Raw genomic sequence first — 22259 nt, 5'->3', positions numbered from 1 at the left:
GCCCAGGGAGTGTTTGGAAGGTTGATTTAAGTCCTGGATCAAACTTTATCTGTGGCGAAGTGTAGGTGTTGAACTGCATGAAAGAGAAGAGAGCTTCTTTCTCATCTCTTTTCTTTTGCTCTTTTGAGTGTTTTTTTTTTTTTTAAATAGGTCAGGGTAACTGTAGGAACAAGATTAGCATGAGTAGTGGCACTATGCTGGCCAGAAGAAAAAGAAACAGTGGGAGGTCTGTGTGTCCCTGTGCTGCAGAGAACAGCCGGGTCAGCAAGCAGGTTCAGGAGCCAACCATGACCCTGAGCAGCATCGTGCAGCCACAGAGGACTTGTGGGGTGGGCAGGAGGGGGGATCACAAGCTGTCACTGCCTTCTGGCCTGACCAGACCTGGGTGGGGTCAGGCCGGGCTGAGATGCCACAGAAGGGGATTCAAAGCTGGCAGGCCTAGCTTGCTATCTATGGGAGCAGTCATGGCAGCTCAGTGCCCACCGTTGGATGGGGTTTGGGTCTTGCTCCCTGAGGAGCACCCTCGTGCTGTCAGTGTGCTCTGGTAAACTGGACATGAAATGTCACCCAGTGAAACGGAAAGCATCTGGGCTGAAGGCACTGGGCTTGTGGGATCTGAGCAGGTCTGGAGAAACCAGGTGGGGTGGGGAGGGAAACACTGCTTCCAGCCTGCTGGGCTGCTGCATGAGGCTTGGCAAGCTTGGCACGTCACGCTGCATTCCCCTTGCTAAGGCAGAGCTCCCATGCGCTGACCCCTGTGAGGATGCACCCTTTTTCCCTTTCCCTGGTTTTTCCCTTCCCTGTTCCTTACCCTCATCTTCCCACCCCTTCACCCCCCAAAAATGGCAATGAAAGCATGGAGGGAGGGCGCGTTTCCGCATGGTTTGACACTGTTCCCCCTTCCATCTGTCTTTTCCTACCCAGAATTTCCCTACACCCCGTCTCCAATCGATGATCGCAAATCCATGGTGCAGCCGAACATCCCCACACCGGTGATTGGGGGCATAGTGGGAGGAGTCTCGCTGGTCCTGGTGGTGGCCGTGGTGCTCTTTGTGGTACTCCGGCGCCGGCGTCACACCTTCAAGGGTGACTACAGCACAAAGAAGCACGTGTACGGCAATGGCTACAGCAAGGCAGGCATCCCGCAGCATCACCCTCCCATGGCCCAAAACCTCCAGTACCCCGACGACTCGGATGACGAGAAAAAGCCGGGCCCGCTGGGCGGCAGCACCTACGAAGACGAGGACGAGGATGCGGGAGGTGAGCGCAAGCTGGGTGGCCCCAACAAATATGAGGAGGATGCTAAGCGGCCTTACTTCACGGTAGACGAAGGGGAGGCGCACCCTGAACCTTATGACGAAAGGACACTCGGCTTCCAGTACGACCCCGAGCAGCTCGACATAGCGGAGAACATGGTCTCACAGAACGACGGATCTTTTATTTCCAAAAAGGAGTGGTACGTGTAGCTCGGCACCCCATTGCTAGACACACATACACACACACACGTACACACGAGTGATGCCCTCCCACTCCCCCTGCATCCCTGCCGAGCGGAGCCGAGCGTGCCATGGCCGCTTGCACACCCACTGCACGCCCGCTCACCCCTCCACACACGCACGCACACCCCCGGCCAGCCCTGGGCGCTCGGCAGAGACTTTGGATGCTTCCGGCACTGGCAGGAAGGGCGGGCGGGGGCAAGCGGGGAGGGGGGGCAGCTTTGCTTACAGATCATTTTTGGGGCATACGGGAGGCGGGAGGTTGGGTAATTATTTTCTTGGTTTTGGTTTTGCTTTTTAATTTCTCTTGACGATTTTCGTCCCCTTCTGTGGTGTTTGTATTGGTCGGTGGCTTAGGTGTTACTATTTGCTTTAACGACTGTTGCCCAGCCTGTATATTACACTCTGTTTGTGTCTTCATGTCTCAGAGTGCCCTTCGGCCCCACTTCCCTCCCCGAGGTTCCTCCTCCCACTTTCGCACCCTTGAAACACTGGAATTTGTTTGTATGTTGTCTTCTTTGTCTTTTTTTTAACCTTGGGAGGAGGTCAAGTGGGCTGTCCATGCAAGGACAGAAGCCAGGAAAGCTTATGGCAACGGAAACATAGGTGCCATTATCAGGTGAACTGATTTTTTGTTCCCCAGTTTTTCCTTTCTTTTCAGTGGGGTCTGGGTAGTATTCCCATTGCCCACTGCACACCTGGGGAGATCCAATCCCAGTTTTTAATGACTCAGTAAAAGGAAAATGAGGAGAGAGGGGGGAGAAAAAACCCAAGAACAAACCCCAGGTGCATGGGCTGATAGCAGGGCAGGGAAACAGCTGCCATTTTCCTCCTACCATTTATTATTTCCTGGCTTTTCATTTTCTGTCTTTGAGTGTTCTTGTAAAAGAAAGAAAAGGAGTATTTATTACTGACATTTTTTCCCCTGTGATGGCTCAGAGAAATGCTAGCTCTTTTGTTCTTGTTGCTGTTGTCATTGCTAGTACCAGCCACAGAGCAGTTAACTCTGGCACAGCGGTTGTGCGCGGCATGTCGTGCGCACACCTTGCTGCCATTGCCTGGGGAAGGGGACCAACCAATGCTGCTTCGCTTCTCCCACAAACTCACTGCCTTCAGCTCTGGTCTGCAGAGCTTGTCAGGGCAGATCTCCTAGGGTACCATCCAGTGTCTTTGAGGGCTGCAGTACAGGATCAGGCCCCTAAGTTCTATTATACCACTAAGACTTAATTGTCATTTGTTTACACTTTCGGGGGGGGGTCAGAGCATGGGGGCACTTCTCTCTAACTCTCCTAGCAACAACCCCAGCCCTTAGATATATTGCTTAGTCTGCATCGATTGCCACTTTTTCAATAGCACATCCCTCTTCTAAGCAGAGGCTTGGTAGACAGGGCAGGACTGAGTGAGCCTGGGGTATTGATCTTGTCCTCCTTTCCTTGAGCCACTGCATTGTGATGGGGAGGCTTGGATTGCTGCTATCTCTGCTCTGTGGGTAAATGGGATTCCAGACTTCAGGGCCCTGTGTCTGACACTGACCGTATCCAAATCAGATTCACTAGGTTGGGGCTTATTTTTCTTCTTGTGGGTTGGTTTTTGTTGTTTTTTGATTTTTTTTTAAATTTGATGTATAAATAAATCTTTTGTTTGAAAAGAAATCCCCAGTTTTCTGAGCTGTATTATCATGCACATCTAAAAATAGCAGGACTAATTCTCCTCCTGCCTTACCCACTGGGTTTTGTTCCATAGCATCCAGTGGTTATCCTGCTACAAAAGGGAGGGTGCAGAGTCAGCCCCACGCAGATGAGTCAAGGTCAGCTCTCTGATCCAGGCAGCCTCCAATGCTTTCCTTTAGTGTGTGGTGCTTGGTCCAGGCAGCGTGAAGCTCAGCCTAAGCCATGCACAGTTTGTAGCTTGCTCTTATTGCGTTAGTGTTGTAGGGAAGTGGGAAATCCGATTGTTACATTGCAATCTTTCTGCTGTTCCTGCCAGCCCTCCCTGCTTCCTGGCTTCTGGCAGAACAGCCAAATGCCACAGGAAGGCTGCTTTATGTCTGGTCGAAGCAGGGCAGACAGAGATCCCTGGGGATCTCTTGGGCTGAACCTTAAAAAATACAGCTAAACCTTCCCATGTCCGTCCACTGCCGCCACGAGCACCCTCCTACCAAGCATCCCCCCAATAAAGGAAATGAAATCTCTAACATCTCTCCATATCTCTGATTACTAGTAGGGGCTGATTATTAGTGGTCATTGTAAACCTGCAGAGGGAATGACTTCACTCCAGTGCATTGGGATAACAGCATACACAGGGCTTTAATTCCCCAAAGTGTGAACCCTGTAATCTGGATTAGGACAAAGCATTGCTGAGCGCTGTACCTTTGCCACAGCTTACTTTAGTGTAACATGGGGTATGCTGCAGAGCCTGCACAGTTTGTGGTTCAGAGATAACTCTCAACAAAGTCCATCTCTCAAGTGAATAATCCTTTAGATCTGAATTTCACAACTAGGCTCTAAAAAGGGTTGTGACATCTCCAAAACCAAACTCTGGGTGGTCCATGACCAAGGACAGAGTGGAAATCGGTGGCGCAGACCCTTCTCTGCAAGTTTTCCCAGCACAGATACATACCACAAGGAGATTGATTTGGAAGAAAACATCCTTTTATAAAATCTGCAGGGTCCAGCAGTGATTTTTTCATGTTCTGCATTAGTCACAGACAGGGGCCACTGATCTGATCTGGCGAATTCACATTGCACTGACTCCACAGCACTGTGGAGCTCTAACCCACAGTAGAAGTTGTGTCCTAAACAGCAAAGGTACAAAGCCTTGAAAACAGACCAGGCGGGCCCTGGAGTCTCCCAGTGGGACTCAGGGGAAGAAATGGAGATAGTGGAGCAATGTGGTATTTCCAAGCTAGAGCATGTATACAGTTCTCTTTCTACTGCACCACACTTTTTGCTCCCCAGTACTGTACCGGCACAAGTCTAAGAAAGAGCTCAGCCACTTAGCTTATGAGTGTGGTTCAAAAGAAGGGTCAAATGATTATTTTTCACCCAGAACCTGGGCAAGCCTGGAGTGGAAGATCCTTAGACAGTAATGCCTGGCACAGCACTGAGGTACCCCGCAAGTTCAACGTTCAGTAGTGCATTCCTCTCATCGTTGGGCCCTTCAGCATTACTCTGTTGGTGCAATTATGCCGTAGAGAAATGCCACCTCTATGCAGTGACTTGCTTCCTGCTGTCCCTTGCAAGGTCAGCTAATTGGCCAAGAGACTCTTGGGGTGGTAATTAGCCAAGTGATTAGCCGTTATTCCGTAACAAGGTAGAAGAAAAAAGAAGTGTGGGGAAAAAAATCAGATTGATGTTTCTTCTGAGAGCCATTTTGATCCAGTAATACCATCACTCCCTTCTCTGGGTTAAATTGCTCTGAGGGGGCCCTTGAAGGTAATTAGATCAGGTTTTCCACCAGCATCAGGAAGAAAGTGGTACCTGTCTCTACTTGAATGCGAGGGTGAGCTCAGGAGAGATGGCAAAGTGAAGACCATGTGCATCCTGCTTCCTAGGAGGTTCTGCAGAGGAGTGAAGGTGCTTGAGATCTTACAGTACTCACCTTGGAGGGGCAATCTGCCTGGTGGCGCCAAGGACTTCCCAGGCCTGTGAAGGGAGACAGAGGGGCAATCTGTTCTTTCCTTGGGGGACAGTGTCACTTGTCTCTTTGTGCTGCAAATTCTTGCAATGAGCCAGATTCTGTCAGGCTGGATCAAGCTGCTCATTTTTAAGTGGTGACACTTCGCAGCTGCTCACATGAGCTTGCAGGCTGGGCCGCCTGGGCCACCTCTCAGAGGGACCCTCAGACCGCCTCAAGTGAAAAATCCCCTGCTTCTCCACCACCTCTTCATCGGAGGTGCTAAGGAGGGGTAAAATGTCCTGGTGGGACCTGGCAAAGAGCAAGCAGAAGCTTCCAGCGGGGAGATGGCAGCTGTTTGTTGTGGTGTGCCTGCTTCACAGCCAGCAGCAGAGGATGGGCTGGGGACTGGTCAGGGTGGAGCACGTTCCCATCCTCTCTCGGTTCCCAGCACCTGCGGTGGGCACAGCGTTGGCCGCCTAGGTGCTAGGGAGCTGCTGCTCTCCAGGAAATGCCCCATTTTATGCTGGACCTGAACTGGTGTGTCGCATTAGTTACACCGGAGTTGGCTTTCTGACTGGGAAGCGCCATCGCACTGCTTGGGGACTGGGTGTCGCAAAGTGCCTCCGAGGCACAGCCGGTTGCTGTCCCTCCATTTGAAGGGATCATTGTCTAGATCCGTGTGCTGGGTTCTTGCCAGTGAAGACACATATCAGCGCGGTGCTTTTCCCTTCCCAAACCCTGATCCTGGATGGCCATTGAGGTGAAGCTTGTGGTACCTCAAGATTAAGATGGGTGGATGGGAAAGTTGAACAGGTAGATGAGCGGGAGATCCATCTGAGTCCTGTGGTACATCAATCTGGGTCTCACCACCACCTCAGCAAAGAAAATGCAGGTGAATTTGGGCCGAGCCCCCAGCTCTGTGTATTCAGGGAGCCATACTGAAGCAGATGCATCTGTGTCACAACCCAAAACAAGCCTGTAGTTTATGTACAAAGACACTCCAGCTGTTTTCCTGCTGGGGCTTATCTCTAGCATTATTCATTGCAATTCATCCTACTGATGTTATTTTCCCTTATTTAATTACCAGATTTTTTCCCTGTGTTGTTAAATCATTTTCATTCAGCCAGGGGAAAAAAAAATAAAAAACCCTGACGATTTCTTAGTAAAAAAAATCAAACAAACTGAAATGGTAGCACCAAATTGATTGCAAAGACACCAGGGACAAAGGGAGCCATTTTCCTGATGTTGAGTCGAAAAAGAAACACAACAACTGTTCAGCAGAAATCACTGAGGGTTAGAGAGAGAGAGATTCAAAAGATTGATCTTCAAGCAATTAGAGAACGGAATGGAATTAGAAGGGGGCTGCTGCTCTCCTTTGCTGTTTTGCCTTCCCATACACAAGCGTGCACACACACACACACAGATTTTCGGAGTTTCAGGCACTGCTCATTGTGCTCAAAGGGCGGAGGGGAAAACCCCATCGCCCAGCTCAGCGCGGGCGAGGGGCGAACGAGCCACGCCTGCGGGCCGCGCACAGCTCGGAGGGTTTGTGCCGTGGCAATGGGGGTGTCCCAGGCCCGTTCTGTTCTAAGAGGAGAGCAGTGGGGCAGGGCGTAGCCTTTCGCCAGCAGGTCGAAATTCACTGTATGGGTCCCAGGTGCACGAACACTCCTGCCGTAGCACGGGAGTTTTTGGGGCTGCGTTTGCTCAGCTGGGCGGTGGGCAGTGGGCCCCAGTGGGCAGAGGAGACGCTGCCGGCATCGCGTGCACCGATGCCTGTTCATTCTGCGTGGCTTACCGCAGCACTTTACCCTCCCCTCGCTGCAGTTTCACCCCCCTCTTTCCCCCCCCTTCGCATTTGATGCGATTTGCTGGCAATTTGAGCAAGTCCTCGAGAGAGGCAGGGGAAGCCTTGGGGCAGGGGAGGGTGCGAAGGCCCGGGGTCCAACCGCTGCCTCACCATCACTCCCAAAACTCCCAGCCTCTCCCCAGGGGCTGCCGGTCTGCAGCACGGGGCGGGGGGCCAAGGGCTGGACCTGGCCGAGGGGCCAGGGCAAACCCCAGCCAGGGCTGGGGTGCCGGAGCAGGGGGTGCTGCCGCCTGCAGTGGGGCGAAGGGGAGGATTCAGTCCACCAGCAAGGGAAGGAAACCCAAGCCTTAGAGAGGGGGGTGAGTTTGTACTTCGGACCGGTGTGACTTTCCAAATGTAGCGTACTTGGGGGTGATTGTAACAAGCGTATGGAGTCAGATCCTCTGCTAGCATAACCTGGTATCGGTGGAGGTACGCTCATTGAGGGTCTGGTTTTTCTTTTCTTTTGCCTTTCTTTTTTTAAAACGTGATTCCTTAACTCTAGTGATTTTATCTCTCTTTTTCTTCTTCCTCTTGCTGTAATTATTATTGTGGAATAAAGACTACAGACAGACAAACAACCCCAACCCCACTTTTTTTTTTTTTGTAATCTGTGTTGTAAGTGCTTTTGTAAAAAAAAAAATAAAAATAATAATAATGTAATGGACTTTTATGATTTTTGTTTGTTTTTTTGTTTTCCATCCTTTGTAATAATTTGTTTGTTTGGGGTCCGGGGGGGCATTTTCATGGTTATAATTTGTGTGGGTGGGGTGTTGCATCACCCTTCCTTTTACTTGTATAAAAAACAATAGTGGCTCAGCTGTGGAAAAAAATGTACTTTTTTATAAATAAAGAATTTTAAAAAAAGATACATTCTCCTTTTTTTTGTGCATCTGTGACTGCGTCGTTCTGCAGCCTCTGACTAGTAACTAAGGAGAGTCACAGTAGCAGAAATGACATCTGCTTTCCAACTACCTAGGTCTGTTCCCATGATATGCAGTATTTTGTAACGGGAGTTGCTTGCAGGTGAAGGCTGAAGGCTAAGGGTTAAGAGCTCTGCAAAACAGCAAGTGACCTGGAGAAGCTGGACAGGGAATGACGGGTTTTGCCACTGACATAGGTGGTATTGTGTGATATTCTTAGACGCAGATTCAAGGTAGACAAAAGGAGGTGGGAGCATTTCCCTTATCAATGTAAACAGTGCAATTTCTTGTCAAAGGACATTGCTGATGCTAAAAGCTAACCTGAGCTTAAAAAGTGGCTAGAAAAACCTAGGGAAGAAAAATCCATCAAAAGCTATTAAAAATTACGACACTGTCTCTAGCTTAGGAAGTTCTGAGGTTGCTGCTCGCTATAGCAGATGGGACAGGCTATTGGAAAACTGTCAATAGACACTTGCTCTCTTCTTACATTTTCTCTAGGCGTGTGTAATTAGCTGCGGTCAGGGCCAGGATACTGGGCTAGGCCAACATTTGATTTGACACAGTAAAATGTTACTACAGTGCAACGCTTGGCTACTATGACAATCATGCATCAAAAAACATCTAAATGCTAGAGGGATGCTAAGGGTCCATTGGGAGGCAAGATCAGTCAAACTGCACCCCTGCGTCTCTGTTACTGATCTCTGCATTGGGAAGAACAGTTTGCCTTTCCCCTTTCCTCCAGCTTCCTGACTGTGAGTAAAGGCCACAAAGAAAGGCTTGTTCCCAAAGATCAAGGCAGACAACTCTGCAAGACCCGGACTTTTGCAAGGGAGGGAAAGACAAAGCAAGCAAGAGAACAGGAAAATGTGCATGCTCTTTCTTGCACTGATACCAACAGACACTTTGCCATGCCTCTGGCCTAGAGAGCGGAATACTCCCTGGGAGGGGATTTTTGCACCCAACTTCAGCACGTGGATGATCTGCTGACGATCTGAACCAAAATCCATCACTCCCCACCACAGAGACCAACGGAGAGGGGTCCTGATTCAAATCTGAACTTGAACTGGTCTCCATTGTGAAGAGGTGAGCTGGACAGAGAGGGAACTGTTCATGATTAGGCTGGAAAGGTGGGGTTGGTGCAGACTGTTATTCCTTGCCAGCAGCGAAGCAGGCACGGAGCATGCACCAGAGCAGCAGGAGGCTCTTTGATACCAGGCTCAATGACCACTGCGTTGTGTGCTGCTTGGCAGACAGGCTCCCTGCAAACCCCATGCCATTACCGGAGCCAGTGCTCAGCCATTCTGCTGAAAAAGGAGTGTGCTGGGCACCCCACTTTGGAAAGGGTTAAAGATAGCCTTGGGGAGGCTCTCCTCAGATGCAAAGGGAGCGAAAGCCAGGAATATTCTTGTTATCAGGCTTCAATGTGGCCAAGGGAATCGTGACCACTAGCCGGCCTGTATCTATATGTCCACATATTTCACTCCTCTCATTTTCCCCGTAGTAATGACAGATGTTGGAAGTGTAGCTTTGCTTCAGCTGCAGCCGTTCAGGTCAGTAGCCCTAGGAGCGACCATGACAGCAGTGCAGAGGGGCAGCATCCTGCACAACTGGATTCCCAGCAGCTGTCTCAGCCACATCAGCCAAGTTTGGGGGTGGGGAGAAAGAAAAGGAGCACCAGGGAGCTGGGATGGGGGTCTAAGATGGAAAGAAAGATAGGAGGGGCTGTCTTTGCCCATGGTCTTGCTGGGATGAGCCCCTGGGAAATACTGCGCTGATTTCCCAGGCCATGTCTTACAGTTAAGCGATGATGGATAAAACCCATTGCATGGGGCCTCTTCTCAGCAGCTCAGGTTGCCGAGAGTTGAACACAGCAGGAACTGACTCCCATGCGGTGGCCCTAAGTATTGTGTTTCTCTGGAACAAAACAGAAACACGTTGGGGTTGGGAGTGCCAGCAATGCATATAGCCCATGGAAAAATGGCAGCGTGGCTTGGATCTCTTCTCAAAGCCACATCTCTGCAGGCGAGCTCTGCTGGCCCCAAAAGCAACTTCAGAGCCCTGACGATCAGCACGGGTGACAGCAGAGAGCCAGAGGAGGAGCTGGATCAGGGCAGGAGGAGATGAACAAGAGGCTCGTGTTTGCTCATAGGCTGTATGCCCACCGCTGAGCATGGTCCAGCAGCAGAGAGCCAGTCTAGACCAGAGTGAACACCATGAGATTTACCTCCCTGGAACTGGGAGATATATACAAAGTTCAGGGCTGAAATGTCCATGATGAAAATACAAAGCCAGGTTCCAGGTACAAGCATATCCAATGTTTCTGACTACAGTGGAGTTATGCTTATTTCCACCCACACAAATGAGTGTGGCCTAAGTAGGATTTGTAGTGAGTGAGAGTGAGATACAGTCCAGTGTAATCAGGGAATTACCAGGCAAACTGCCCGTATCCCTGGGCACAGGCACCTAGGAAGGAGATGTCCCTGCCATGCTGGGATTAATGCCTTGCACAACACTCAAACCCAAATGCATGTCCCAAGAATCCACATTTGTGGCAGACTCAGAAATGGAAGTGCAAGAGCCAAAGAGCTCAAATAGAGGAAAAAGCAGTGTAACTGGGAGATGTCAAACCAGGCTGGCTATGAAGGGGTGGGAGATTGAGGAGCACTAGAGGCAGGTCAGGTCACAGAGGATCAGTCCAGAAATATGTGACTCTCAGTCCAAAATTCATTGTAAGGTAAGAGGCAATTGTGCTCGAGTTCAAGTCAGAGCACTCAAGGTCACACATACCACTAAGTGTCCTAGAGATAGTGCTGGAAAAATCGAACTGAGAGAAACTTGCCCGTTTAGAACAGTGCTGTGAATTACTTGTAGTAACAAATATGTTTGATTGATATTTTTTCATGGTTTCAGATTATTTGCAAACTTGAGTTTGATTTGTATGAACGTATTTGTTAGAGGAAATTGCTTTATGCAAATGTATTCCAGCTGGGGGACCTGTGACACCGAGAAGTGCTGTTGAGCCTCAAACACCCTCAATGGTGCCTGGCAGAAGGCATTTCACAGCCTTCCCAGACGTGTTTAGATGCAGGCTCTCTCTTATATAGTATTTGCAGAACAGGGATCAGCCTGTTAAAAAAGAGAACTGGATGTGTGTTGCACTCATAAAATTTTACGTACTACCTAGCAGAAATCAGAGTCAGGCATGACCGTGCAGGCAAAGCAGGGGCACAGCAAGATAAATGTGTGCATGATTAAAATGTAGGTTAAAAATGTTGTATCACCCTCCAGAGGCTGAGTTATTGAAAGGTAGTAATTTATGGATACCAGCCATTGGAGTTGCTCCCTTACCGTCAGCAGTTGAGGTGAATGTTGTGGCCTCATCTGACTAAGCCCAGCACAAGGTGAGTTAGGGACACTCCCTCCTCTGTAGATTTTCACAACTGCTGAACCAAACCCAGATCCTTGTAGGAAACAGGCAGAGGTTTTTTTTCTGAACTGTGTGGAATTTGGGGAAGAAAATGGTTTGCACGCAAAGAGGCACTAACTGCCCTTTCTGCCCCTTTGCAGAAAACACTGTCCTGCAGTTTGCCAGTGAGCTCAGGAGGAGCAGTTCAGTGCTGGCTACATCCCAGGAGATGAATACAGATTAAGTCTTAAGAGATCAAAGGGAGCACCCTTTGAGGAGCTGTGAGGGGAAGGGATTTCTCTTTTTCACTAGTGCCTGGTTGTCAAGCCTTTTTTTAGCCTAGCGTCTGAGTTCCTGGTATATCCCGGGCTTTGCAAAGCCAACACTTTCCTCCATCCATCTGCCTGTGATCGACCACTAGCCCCATGGACAGGGGGTACCTGAATGTTTCCATTTCTCCCTTATGTCTCTGTTCCTCTCAAACTCCTGCCAGCCTGTTTATCTCACAGTTTTGAAGAGAAAATTGCCAACTTGACACCTGTCAGGTTTAACTGATCTCCTGTTGCTTGGAGGGAGGCAGTACAGCCTTACGGCCCTGACCGCACAGACTCTGCTCACCAGGGGAAATGTCTCCATCCCTCGAGGAACGAAACGTTTTATTTCCCATCTCCCAGCCTCATCTCATTGTCCTGCTGTAGCTCCCAGCCCTTTTGGTTACCGCTTTACAATAATAATGAACAGTAACTTTCTGCTGGCACACAGTTTTGTCCATCCAAGGAGCTGATCCCATCATGAAACACTTACCCCGAGGTCCATCATTTCTCTGCTATGCAAATGAGTGACCTTCCCCACCAGCGTGATAAAGAGAAGTGAAATGACTTCAGCAAAGGTGTGCAGGGAACCAGGGGGAAGGCTCAGGGGTGGACTTGGGAGATCTAAACCCTTATCTTGCTTACCAGAGCACACTTCTGCCTGCGGGATATATACAAACACATGCTTGCTGTTACCATCCCCAGCAGGTGCCTTTCCATGGGTCTGGCGCATACCCCTTCCTCTGCCCACCCTGAATCTGCAGAATCTGGAGGACACTTAATTCTGGCTTAGCCAAGGAGGAGGTAGGAGAAGGAGTAAGAAGCAGGAGGGGGAAACAGTCCAGCTGCTGCCAGCTGTGCGAGGTCCACAGCTGTTGATATGAATGCTGCAGCTGTTTGGGATTATGAATGGATACTGGAGTGGGAATGCCGAGTCTGAATGGCTCGAGTAAACACGGCAGAGAAGTCCAGAAATAATGGCATGGGAGCTTTATAATAGGAAAGAATCATAATTAAATAGAAATTAGCTACTGAAATGGTCACTTCCTGGGGTTTCATTGATGTCCGATTAACTTAACTATTAATTTGCATAAGCAATAAATGTTTAATTATGTTATTAATATATTTGAGTTGAGTAGCTTATGGGGTTTTATAATTGGCATTTAACTAGATAGTTCCAGCATATTAACTGATGTTTTATAGCTCCACGCGAGGTTTCCCAATTATAACTGACCTAAAAATTTGCTTGGAGGACCTGCCTTGAAAGTCTTACCTGAGCAACAGAATAGAGGGAGCTGAAGAGGAGGATGTGTGGACCCCGTCCCCTCATTGAGGAATGTGCACAGGCAGCTCTGCACCCTCCACAGAGGCTTTGAGACCCCTCTCCCCTCCCTAGGATGCTCTTTCCTTAAGGCCCACAACCTACCCTGTGTTAGAGAGGGGGTCACCTCCCCTCTCTCAGCATTCAGCTGACTGCTGAGCCAAAAAGGCTGACACACAGCAGGGGATTAGGGTGGGGAGAAAGAGATTTAGAGATGGGGAAGACTTGTCCTTGGGTTACAGCATGACCTTGTGACTGATCAGCTCTGGCAGCCTCTGAGACTCTGGATTTAACTCCCAGCCTTTGCTTGTTCCCCTGTTCCTCTGCTGCAGGTTGGCACCAGTTTCTTTCTCGATAGGGAGGCGTTAAGAAACATCCTTTAAAGTCCAGTTTCCGACTTACTGAAAAGGTGTACTTGGGCATTTTCTGCATTCTTCTTGGGTTGTGTTCTTTTTAAAAATACGGGTGCTTCAGCAGGGGTACAGAGTATTGCAATGGCTGAATGACAATGTCCCGAGTCTATTAATGGGCTTCCTTACAAATCCACTGACCTCTGTCTCATCCAGGGACTGCTAAGGCACTGAGGTGGTCATTGTTTCTACGTGCCCTATGAAAGCATTGGGTAGCATCAGGCGCACCACCCCTCCTTGCGGACTATGTAGAAAGGTACCCGCTGACGGTGATTCCCTCTTGACAGCTCCTTGAGACCTGTCAGTTAGCCATTCTTAATCTATTTTCTATCCCATCTCTACACTTACTTTGATGACATGACTGGTTTAGCACGCAAAAAATGACATTTTTGTTGACTGACAAGACCCATTTCCCACAAACCATGTAGACTGGTGTTGACTATATTCCTGGCTTTTAAATATTTATTAACTGAAACCTGTGTTACCTTTTTCTTTGGTGCCAGAAAATCACCCTATAATATTCAAGTCATTCTCTGCGTCCTCTTCCAGTCTGCTAAAATTTAACCTTCTACAGTTTAACTATTTCAAGAAATAGTAAAAACTAACAGCAGTGAATTAAGGATCTCCTCGGCTAAGTCTTTCAACCTATCTGTTTGCTTATAATAAGTGGAGTATCCAAGGAGATGGTGTCCAGCAAGCTCCTCAGTCTTGTCATCCTCAAACACATGGAAAATGTTTTGTCATCTCAGAAGCAACAAACTAATGTCTGTTGGTCTCCAGAGACAGATCATGAATAGTTATTCAAATCTTCTGCCTTTTCTGAATCATTACTGCCCCCTTGACCATATCCATCTGGTAAAGTGCCTATAGAGCATTGCAGAGATTTTGTTTATTTCCGTCGTATTCCCCAGGGTAGCCCTAGCTTTTGTATCAATTGCCTGTCCTTCACAGCTGCTTTCATACTGACTGATCTCTCTCTTTCCACCTTTTCCATTTCATCTATGTTGGACATGAGGGAAGCTAACAAATACCCAGATGAATAAGGCTACATGGCTAAATATTGGTGGTTACATGCTAAGGCAGAGCCCGTCCCGCGGAGCTTGCAAGATATTTTTGAGAAGTTAGGAGGGAAGCTGTGTCTTTCATTGCCATTAACAGGAGGGAGAAATCAGGAAAAGGGTCAGGAACATAAAGTCTGAGTTGCCTTCTGCATCACCGTCCCTCTCCTGGAGCAGGATTGAATGGGGGTAGCGAGGGATGTGCTGCAGCTGCTTTCACTAAGTCAGTGCAGGCACAGTGACTGCCCTGGCTTGGGAGAAGCGGATCCCACCCTCGGCGCTGTCAGTCAGGAACATGCATGTGAGGAGCAGGAGGAGAGGCAGCAGCACTAGAGTCCAGGTCAGAGCCACGTGAGCATCCAACAGCTTCATTCTTGCGCACCACTCTAGAATGGCTGGCAGCTTCCTCCCAGCTCCAGGAGGCTGAAAAGTCATTCTTTTGTCTGGACTGCAGCAGTTCTTGAGGGTATTTGGGAAGCTGTGAGAGGGAGAGAAGGGTGAGTGTGAAGAGGCATAGCAGCCTTGAGCCCTCCTTGCTGCTGCAGCTACCAGGGGACATACGGGAACAGTAGCCCTGTCCACATTTCCATTTGAACAACTGCACTTTTGGCCAAATGACAGAGAAGCAGAGCAGTTCCTCCTTGCCCTGCTGCACATACCCTGTGTCTGCACCTAAGTCCCAGTAGTCCCTGTGCATAGGTGCAAACAGGGAGCTGATCTCATCCTTTGGGGACACCCAAGATACAGCTGCCTTGTGCTGTAAGCACCTTGGAGACAAGAGGAGACAAATACGGCCCAGGGCACATGGCCAAGCAAAGTGAGACGTTCCCAGGAGTGCTGCTGAAGATTGTTGAGCAAATTAACTCTATTAACGCAAATGATAAGAGTCTGAGCTGCAGTCCCTGTACCTTCTATCTGACAGAATTCATCTGGTGGCTGCTTGTAATAGCATGACCTTAATGGACTCATCAAGGGAGCAAGGCTGTATCGCTGGCTAAACATGGATTTGGGACCATGCTGTGCTCTGGGCAGATAGAGAAAGCTGCTAAGATCAAGAGACACAGTCTGATGTAATGGGGTTCAGGATCTGGCCCCTTCATCCCTCCAGGAGAGGCAATTTCAAGTGTCATCACCTCCTCAAAACTGTACAGCAGAAGAAATAAATTACCAAAGGGATTTGATTGTTCATTACTCTGCTGAACTGCAAGGAAATGAAGCAGAACTAAAATTAAGGGCTGGGAGGCAGAGGAAACGTCAGATAACATTTCCCATCTTGTCCAGGGTCCATCTTCTCCCCAAAACAGGCTGAGGCACTCTCCATACTGCTGCACTGAGCTGTTGAAGCCCCTGGTTCTGAGAAGGCAGGGGGGTCTATGGAGTTGGCCAAGCGGGGTGAAGAGAGGGCAGGGGTAGGTTTGTGCTGTATTTGTGTAGATGAGTTAGAGACAACAAGGTCATGTCTGCCCCCTCTTTGCTAGAGACACTGAGTAGCGCAGAGAGACAGGGACATCCCAGAATCTGGAGTTAATGCAGCCAGTTCTTGGCTGAGTGGGAAGCATGGGGATGTAGCATGCATGTGCACGTACAGAGGGGCTCAGTTTCTGTGGGTGGACACTGCTGCAGATGACTGCTTGCTGCTGCACCGTCTGAACAACTGGCTCTTGCTGTTGCACAGTAATGACTTTGCTAAGATCTGTCCTTTCACACAGAGAAAAGGCTTCCTTCCTAAGCCCTCAAACGGTGTTCCCAAGTGCTGTTTAACAATGGCTACACTTTGCTCCAGGACTGGAAGAAAAACCAGCCCAGTAAGATATATCTGCAGGAGAGCTTCCACTACAACAGCAACTCTGCAGAAGTCAGTCCTCATCTCTGCTGGATCCCATGGGGTTAACACACTGCTCCTAATGCTGCTATCCAAACCCCATCCTTGTTAGTGGCCAGTGGGAAGCATTGCAAGGGAAGGTCACCAGGGGTTAAAGCCGCATTCCAGGCATGCTTTTGCAGCCAGCAGCTACTTAACCAGATGCTACTTAACCAAGGATGACTCTGCTGCTTCCCCTGCAGGAGAGGAAAGGGAGAAAGCTGGTCATACTGGAGAGAGCTGAGATACCTCCACCCTTGGCGAATGGCAAAGCAATTGCCCTTGCTGGAATGTGTGTGAAATCTCCACTAATATCAAGCACATCCATGTGTCCACTTGCAGTTGGGCATGCCCTTCAAAGCAGGCACCCCAGGGAGATCTGGATCTGCACACTACACTGCCAAGCTCTCCCAAAACCTCATCAGAGACGGGCAAGTAGTTTGCAAAGTCTTTAAGTGCCAGTTGGGCTGGTAAAAATTACAGAGGAAAGCAAGGCAGGCAGAGATCTTAAGGGGATGTTGTGATTAGTACCTAGACATGCTCCGAATGCACTTGGGACCCAGTCATCTGGTGTTCAGCAGAGAGGAATTAGAGAGCGGATATATCAGGTCACTCGTAGAGGGGCTTGGCAGTTGTGAGGGATTCCCACTTGTGGAAGGGAGAGGAAGAACAACACAGAGCGCGGTCAGGAGCATTTGTTTGCTTAACCACCTTTGGCGGCACCGGCTTTTGGCCCCACTCAAAATACACGCTCTAAGCGAGACCCTCCCGGCACCCGTTGGCTCAGACCAGATGCAGGGAGGTGCAGCAGCAAGCGGCGCAGCCCCACGTGGGAGGTGAGCTGCCCGGCCTCGCTGGGGCCCTCCGACCCAGCCTGTGCAGTGCGGGACCTGCAGGGGAATGAGGCTGGAGCCCTGCGCGGCAGCAGCGACAGGCTTGCGGCCGTGGCTTGGCACTCGCACGTGTGGCGGCTAATTGTGTAAATGAGAGTTACATGAACAAACACCCTGGCAGGAGGGGCTGTGAGGCCTTTTAAAATTCCTTCTGACTTACATCAGGGCATAGAGGCAGAATGGCAGTTCTGCCTTCATTTTGGTGTTTAACCTTTGTTTGGCTGGCTGCACCTCCATCTCCTGAGATGACACAAAACCAGAAGCATCTTCTCTTTCTAGCAAGAGAGGTCCTGAGCTCTTTCTGTAGCTGGAGGAGTCTCTGGGAGGCAGGGATGGAGAGCGCTGCTGGATCGGCTCTGTTCTTGCTATGCTTTTGTCACCAAGTGAAGCCCAGACACTCCTCCTCCTCCTCAGAAATCCCTGCCAGACACCTTTGCTAACCAAATTGCTCCTCTTCCCCATGCTGAGGTCTAACTCCCCCTCTTTCTCTCACCATATGTCACCAGATGAACAGTGCTTGGTAACAGAGTTGGTTTTGGATACTGCAGGGGTTAAGTGGTGCTCCAAACCACAAATTGATCGTGAAACATTGATTTGTGCTTGCACAGGGACAGATTCTCCTCACTGTGAAGTGCTTTCACAAGTGTTTCTTGCAGCCTGGTCACCTCCACCTGCAGTTAGGTGAGGATCGGAGTTGGAACAAGGTCTCAGCAGGGCTTAGGTGGGAGGAGACCTAGATTGTGTTCCCCTTCTTTTCAACTTCAGGCCAGGACAAAAGGAAGAGGCATGAAGATTTTGGGCCCAACTCTGATGGATAAAGGAAATGCTGCTGCTGAGGGGGCAGGATGGCACTTCAGCCTCACACACAAATGGTCCAGTACCACTGGCTCAGCTTTCCAAGCAGTGCCTTTCCCCTCTTAATCCCTCTCATCCTCTGGATGCTTAGTTGTCCCTGCAAGGGATTCACTTCCTATACACAGTGAAGGGAACTTCCCCCAGAGAAACCTACCCCACCTCTCCTCCCTCAGACTTACGATCCCTTTAAAATCTCCAGTGACTTACAAGCCTGCTGTTTACCCTACCCTTTGGCCCATCAACTCTGCCAGCTCACACCTCTGGCTTCCCTGGGAACAGCATTTCATTAACCCTTTGCAAACACAAGGCATCTGTGAATGCCAGGAGGCTCCGAACCAGCCTGTGCCTGGGGGTGTGTATGCTATTGGAGCGTGTCTCAAATTAGCCAATCCTGCTCTTGTCTTTAAAACCAAACTGGAGATGTATTTGTTCTGCCAAGCTTTTCAACTCAGTTTAATTTAGCTCTGTGAACTTGCTGTGTCACAGGCTCCCTGGAATGTGTCAGGTGGGGTGTATTATAAATATGCATCATCTGATCTCATTGTCTTGCTCAAAGGTTCAGCAGGCAGAAAGAGTCCAGCAAGTGCTAACTCCTTCCACTGGATCAGGGTGACAATCCAGGTCACAGACAGGCTTACTCTGAGCTGGCACGGTAGTGGGACAGGCTGCTTTAGACACGCAGGCTGTATATCCCTGTAAACAGGGATGCAATTGAGCACCAAGGTAACATTAACCCTAGCAAGGCTGGCAGCTAGAAGAGCTTCAAAACTACCAGCACAAAGAAAGGAGAAGAATCACGATTCCTTCCCATTGATTTGCAATGTGTCTGTGAGCAAGGCTGCACGTTGCAGAGTGTCTTGGCTAGCCAGCCATGAAATAGATGGAGATTTGTTTTGTGTGTGGGGGGTGATAAATAGAACGGGAATCCTACTTTGCAATTAGTTACAGATGCAGGCAGATCTTTGAGCAAATGGCTTATCAGAGGTGTTATGTTGTTATGCTGGTTTTCTGGGAAGCACTGAGGGATCAGGTTGAAGTTAGGAGGAGGCAAAGACAGGAGAAGAGTGTGCAGCTCTGAGCAAACTAGCTTCACTCAGAGCTTCCATAAACTGGGCCCAGAGACTGACTCAGCTTCCAGATTTACCTGGGGGATGCAGGGTAGTGCATCAGCGATTAGATGGGGCTCAGGATCTCCCTGGGGCACCTGAATACATGGCAGACAGTCAGGATAGAAAGAAGACAGTACTGGTGTGAGATCCAGCCCTCTCATCAAAATGAAGCCTTCCTGCCTTCCAGTAGCTCTGTCCCACCCCACAGCTGCCTGTGCGATTTGTGCAGGACTCCGTTCCACCGATCTGCTCCTCCCCACCTGCTCAGGCAGGATGTCACTGTGCGTATACTGCAGCAAGTGCAGAATTATCTGTCTGATCCCAGCTTTACCTAAAAAGTCAATCCCAGACAGGCACAGACCCCTGGTGGGGAAGAATCCTGCTCTCAAGTCTTGATCCCAAGAACAGCCATGCTGCTTCATGATGCAAATGTCCCAGCCACCAAAGTAGCTTAAAAGGAAGAGACCTTACTTCCAAAAGTGTGACAGACCCTGTCTCTTCTTTCCTTTTCTTTCACAAAGTCCTCCACATCACTCCCCCCATACCAGGAGCAAGAGTATGCTCTGGCATACTCTTCTTTGGAAGCTTTCCAGTTTATCTGTCTTTGCCTCACTCCAAGTTCCCTGTGGGAACATCTCGCTTGCTCTCCTGCAAGCTGGTTCTCCAAAGCCTTCATTGTTCCTCTGTTATTGTTTACTATTGCGCTCTGCAGCTGCACTCTTTCACCCCGTGGGCACGGCGCGTGCGGACAGCTCCGTCCGTTTGTCTCTGTGCTGTGAAACGCGACCGTGGCTGTTTGCAGCGAGGCTGAGCCGCGGCTCTGTCCGTACGGATGGAGCCGTCAGCCCAGCGGCTGCTCGCGCAAGGGCTTTCTCAAAGCCAGTGCTATGAAACTATGTGTCGGTTGTGCGCTGTGATTGTGCCTGATGAATCTCTCTGGGATGGACATTCTTGGCTAGCGGATATTCTTCACTTGTTTGGGAGATGTGAACAACTGACAGCATTGGACTGCTGGATGTGATTTAACTGAGCGTTGGGACTGGTGAATTACAGTATCGGCGCTTCACGAAATGTTTTAATTGACCTAATTGGTAGAAAGATCTTCACCTGTTACTGGTTACTTTTGGAAACCCAGATACACACCCTATCAGGTGACTGGGAAGGATGCTTTGCAGATAGATAACCACTTTTCTTCCTTTCCTGTGTCCACTTCCATCTCCAGAAGAGCCATGGGAGAACAAAGTAACGAATGAAACTGCTCTGAAAGAGACTGGGGGTGGGGTGTCCTTCTTTTCTCCTTAATTGTAATACTGTGAATTAATTCCACTTCCAGCAGGAACGAGGAGTTCCCAGCAGCCCTTAGACATCCCGATAAGGCTGAGCTGTTTGTTCAGCCCCTTGGGTTCTCTGGTACCTGCCTCACTGCCAACTGCTTCACAGGAACATTTTGGAGAGTTTTAAATTATTCGAGCGTGACACAGAGCAAGGGGTTTTGCATTCTTAATTGGCAAAGTCTTTTCCCACTCCAGTCTGGAGGCCCCTGAGCTGTCCTGCCAATTTATTCTGATCCTGATTCACAAGCCTTGCAAACATCCTCCCAGGGCTGCCCAAAAGCTCTGTCAATGTAACCGAATCCTCATCTGCCAGTTCTTACCATCTTCTCCTGTGGCTTTCCTGGTGGCCTCCTGTTTGCGTTACAACATCCCTTCTTGCAGCCACCCTGCCCTCCAGAAAAGCCCTGCTGGTGCCTCTGACTTCATCTGTCAAAGAGGCAATGCACAGAGTGGGGAAGGAAATAGGCTGGGTTGCAGGTGAGCCCTCCGAACTGTACTAGCCACAGCTCTTCCCCAGGAAGGGGAGATTGAGGAAATAAACAGCTGGGGATGTGGATGAAATAAGGTTTAAAAAAAGGAAAAGAAAAAAAAAGAGGGAAGAGCCAGCAGAAAGGAAGGTCTGCCTCTGTCTCTTCCTGGTTTCTTCTCTCCTCTGCACTTTCTTGCTCTCTCAGGTCCTTCATCTACCATTTAACTTCCATGTCTCCTGGTGTTTCCTCTTATTGTCAGCAATTATTACCCCTGTTGCCTTTCACAGCTTCCTAGCTGGACTCCTGCAAAGATGTGACCAACACTTTTGCAGAATGGCTCAGCCTGTCCTCAGGAAAGACACCTGCACACGGAGGGGCAGGGCTTGTTGTCGCAAGATTTCGTCCCTGTTTGGTACTTGCCATTCTGTGGAAGCACTGCATTGCCACACAGCCCCATCTTAGGCAGCTGGAATGGCTACCGACACCGGGATGTTCATAACATAGTCTTGAGAGCTTGGCAAGAAGGAAGTACTCTGATAGACTCCCCAAAACATCTGCATTCTCCTTGTGCCCCTCTGCTCTTTACCTCTCCTCATTCCCTTAATCTCTTTACCCAGTGCCCTATATTTATCTCTCTTCTGCAAACTGATGGCTGCATTTTCCCCTCTAAATTTTTCTGGCTCCTTTCTGCTATTACACAGCCCTGTTCAGGTTCCTGGAGATTCATTTTAGCTTTATTTATTTATTTCCATTTCCCTCTTTCTCCTTCCACCCCCTTCCCCCCCACACATATACACACCTACTGATTTACAGTTGTAGCAGGAGGCTGATGTTCTCTGCTCGCTACCTGCCACCCAGAGAGCCATCAGGGGCCAATTCATCATGTAAATTCCCCAGCTAAAGTGACTGGAAGATTCTTTACAGTCACCATCCCTGCCACGATCTTGAATGCTGTCCAGGGGTTTGGATTGCACCACGTCAGCTGTCTGCCTGAGCACGGCCGTAAGGGAGCTGTCTCAAGGCAGAAATATTATTTACAAGATAATGTGGCTTATGGAGAAGGGAAGAGAAAGAAAAGTGATTGCCATTGCCGAGGACAGTGGGGAGCGGAGCCTCACGTTCTGATGACTGCAGCATCCTGCCACACGAAGACACACAGCTCTAAGCTCTTAATTAAGGAACAGGGGAAGGTGGGATGTGGGATGCTGACCGATGGAGTCTCTGGGGTGTCCTTGTGAGGCAAGAGAAAAGCAGGTTTGCATGGAAGTCTTCAGGAAAGGGATGGGAGATCATTGTCAAGACAATTCCCAGGGAAAATTCTTCATTGGTAGCAAGGTCTCGGCAT

At 49.4% G+C, this 22259-nt stretch overlaps 1 protein-coding gene across 1 annotated transcript in view; it reads left to right on the top strand.

The window, feature by feature from the left end:
- Window positions 1–22259, top strand: part of NECTIN1 (nectin cell adhesion molecule 1) — a 100645-nt gene that overhangs the window by 60780 nt on the left and 17606 nt on the right. The window lies entirely within an intron of this gene.

The sequence above is a fragment of the Phaethon aethereus genome, assembly GCF_964289735.1.
Source record: "Phaethon aethereus genome assembly, chromosome: 23".
Classification (NCBI taxonomy): Eukaryota; Metazoa; Chordata; class Aves; order Phaethontiformes; family Phaethontidae; genus Phaethon; species Phaethon aethereus.
Note: the sequence above shows the minus strand (reverse complement) of the source record. Positions and strands in the feature narration are given on the sequence as shown.